We start from the raw sequence: 4,084 nt of genomic DNA on the forward strand, positions 1-4,084 counted from the left end.
ACATTCTTCACTTAGGGTGTGTTCACATTGAGGAATAGGCGAGGCCTCGTATGAGACAGACCGTTTCCTACACATGCGTGGTTATGAGTGCCATTACTACGCATATATGAATATGCATAGTGGGCAGAGCAGGCCAAGGTGGGTGGCCTGGGAGCCCGGACAATGCCCACAGTGCTCCTAAGGCAGCAATTTGCATATCTTATTTGATCAAAATGCTCTAAAAACGCCGGGACGCATGGAAGAATTAATAATTGAACTGCCAGTATGAGGTAAAAAGCTGCTGGGGGATATCAGCAGGTTCATTTACATGAACCTGCTGATAGTTCCCCTTTAAAGGACAACTCCAGACAGGGCGATTTTTTGTAAAGGTGCTCGGGGTGCTGAGTGGCCCTGACATGTCACAACCCCAGACCCCTCTCTAACCAGGAGGTGCCCCTTCCCCCAACACTTTTACAAAAAAAATTACCATGCCCAGAGTTGTCCTTTAATGATTAAGGCCTTATGACATGTGACATACATGTTACTATGAATCCTTCACAGTCGTATACTGTGCACACAGTTTCCTCTATACACTTTGACCGGTGTTCAAAAATGCAACAAAAATGCCATGTGGGAACACAGGCCTAATGGGATGACTGGTGTGTGCTGAACATGTGTGATGTGCACCTAACAAAACCGCTCAGCAGCTGGGAAGCAATAGAAAACAGATAGGCCTTAATTTATGCCACATCGGCAATCCATAAATAATCAGCATTTTACTGCTGCCTCTTATCACCCCGTGTCATATAAGAGCACAACATGCTTACATATCTGTATATTTGTATGTCTCTTAGCCCATTCCAATGAATGAAAAAATACTGATATTACTGGTGCCAGAGAAGGGATCAACACAGTGCTAAGACCCCGATCCCCCTACACACTACCCCACCTTACCCCCATCCCCCCATGCACACACTACCCCACCTGACCCCCATCCACACCCACACACACACCCACACTAACCAACCTGACCCCCATCTCCCCCCACACACACACACACACTACCCTCCGGCCTCGATCTCTCCCCACACACACACGGTACCCCACCTGACCCCTTCCCTGAAGACCCCCCAGATCCCGCTGACCCCCATGCCTTCCCACACACACTACCACCAGAAAGCCATCCCTCACAACACACACTGCAAATTACAATACTTGTGCATCGGTCCATGCTGTTGTGAGGTGAAGGGGCTCACCTCACAATGTACGTGTGCCGGGTGACGTCTGGGCGGTACGTGGGGTGGGGAACATGTGGTGCGGCCTAGCTACTGTAATATCGGCGGAGCCAGGGCTGTGCTGGAGCTGGCATATGGCCGCATACTTTTCTGTATGTGTATGCGCCCGCGTACACTTTACTGTACGCTGGCCGCGTGTCAGCGACCATGGTTACGTATGTCAGTGCTGATACACGTGTCATAGGTTCGCTATCACAGAACTAATCCCAAATCATATACGTCCCATCCTGGGATAATGGCTGTTAAGACTATGGGGATCTTTGTTCAGAATTTATTATTATTGTTCATTATTTCCTGAATTATTTGATGCCAATAATGGCTTGTTCACACACAGCAGAATTTTTCTACAGCCCATTCCAAGCATGTGGACTTCCATACTGATTTTGTCATCCCATTCATGAACACAGATTTCAGTGCAGAAATGTAGAACAATTCCACCATCTGTAAACCTGTATTCACTTTGAGGTTATGTTCACACAACTTAGAGACTGGCTGTTCCGTGTCTCCGGCCGGGATCCCATTGGCATCGGCAACAACGCCCGTAGTTTTACGTAGTGTGAGCATACCCTAATGGAACAAAATCTGCGCCCCAAACTGGAGATGAGAGGTGCAGTCTGTGGAAGAAAGTGACCGTGATTATTTTAATACTGAATAACCCTAAAGGGGTTGATCAACCACAGGTCAAGAAAACAAGCAGTGAGTGCACGGTAGAGCATTTCACTCCCCGGCTCAAAGCAATCTCTTTTGGGGAGTGCACTGCTTCTCTCTTGTTCTTCTGATCGGTGGGGGTCTCAGCAGTGAAATCCCCACCTATCAAAACCTCTGACATGTCCCTGTGACATGTCAAAGTTTTTTTTGATGACAGATACACTAAAGGCGCTATTACACATACAGATTAATCTGACAGATTCTTGAAGCCAAAGCTAGAAATGGATTAACTATGTAATGTGGATCCTTTCGCAAAGACAGATATTAAGATAAATTAGAACAAGACATGGAGAGAGAGGAGCGGCTGCACATCACACCTATGGCTGATACTAATGCTGCTAAGCTTATTTTAAAAACCAACTTCAGGATGTTGGCATATAATTTGATCAAACCATACCGCCCCGTGTACCACGTGCAGGTCCCCTGTGGCCGCCAACCCCACAAAGCGTGCGCCTGCAGGGAAGGGAGGCCATGGAATGGCCCTGCAACCCCAATGTCACAGGACCAATCCCAAAATGGCCCACCAATACCCAGCCAGCACCACCGGCGGAGAAGGCTGCCCCCAAACAACACAAGTATGAATATGGTATTGCGCTCAGCACCACTGCTGCAAACAGAATGGGAAAAACATGGAGGTACTGACGTGTGAGCACAGGTATATTCTGCTGATTTGGGTCATGTGGGTCTTATGAAGGGGAGTGCCAGCTGCCCAGAAAAGGGAGAAATGTAAAATACGACATGGAGAGAGAGGAGCGGCTGCACATCACACCTATGGCTGATACTAGTGCTGTGGGTGGGTTTGGTCCTGTGACATTGGGGTTGCAGGGCCATTCCATGGCCTCCCCTCCCTGCAGGTGCACACTTTGCGGGGTTGGCGGCCACCGACCGACACAGTGTGGAGTTAGCGTAGGGACCCGTGTAAACCAGGAGACCTGCACGTGGTACACAGGGCGGTATGGTTTGATCAAATTATATGCCAATATCCTGACGTTGGTTTTTAAAATAAGTTTAGCAGCACTAGTATCAGCCATAGGTGTGATGTGCCGCTCTTCTCTCTCCATGTCGTGTTTAAGATAAATTAGTCTTGTTAACAGCAGTTTATTTCCCTCTCTCCTTTGACAACACATGTACAGGTGGCTTAAAGGGATGTTACAGGAAAATAGGTTGCAAAAAAATAGAAAAGAAAAAAAAAAACAATAAACCTTGTACTTACCACTCATAGCTCCTGCAGAACACCTACTAATAGATATTCAGTTCTGCAGTGACATCACTATAGGCCAGCTCATCAGTAGGTGTTCTGCAGGAGCCAGAGGGTGGGCAGATCGATGCACTATGGGAATAAGCCCCCCCCCCCAGTGCACTGAATGCCATAATTTAAATAATATTTAAACACTAATAAAAGCTAATGATAAAGGTGTGTGCTGCCTCCCTGTCCCCTGACCTATTAGAATCTATAAGTAGGTTAGGAACACCTACCCTGCTGCTAGATTCATTGATGCACCAGTGTGATATGATGAGGACAGGTTTTTATACTTGTAAAAATAATATATATTTTCATTCATTGACAGGAACTGAAGATTTTGGTCAAAATGCTATAAAACCCTTAAAGGAGAACTCCGGGCAGGGTCATTTTTTTCAAAACTGCTGGGGAGGTTGTGAGTGAAAAAAGTACAACAAGTACTTACCTCCCTGGCTCCAGCGCTGCTGTCCACGCCCCTTTCCCCGACCGCTTCCTGGTCTAGAGAGGGGACTTGGGATGTGATGTTCCAGGCCTGGCTGAGAGGGTCTAAATTGTTACATCCCAGTGGCCAGGGACTGTGAACAGGGACACCAGAGCAGGAGTCGGGGAGGTAAGTGCATGTTTTTGGTTTGTTTGTTTTTTTTACCCACCCCCCTGCCCAAATTCTCCTTTAAAAACAAAACGAGATGCTTGTGAATGAACAATTGAACAAAATACATTTCCACCTTAAAAAATCGAACTCGCAATTACATTTCACTTCCATTTTTTTTTTCACTGCTAAACTATGACACACTGCACTTGGCTCAAGATACCGAACATCTGGAAACCAAATGTTTCTTTGGATAAAAAGCTCAAGATCACA

This window comes from Dendropsophus ebraccatus, chromosome 11, assembly GCF_027789765.1.
Source record: "Dendropsophus ebraccatus isolate aDenEbr1 chromosome 11, aDenEbr1.pat, whole genome shotgun sequence".
Taxonomy (NCBI): domain Eukaryota; kingdom Metazoa; phylum Chordata; class Amphibia; order Anura; family Hylidae; genus Dendropsophus; species Dendropsophus ebraccatus.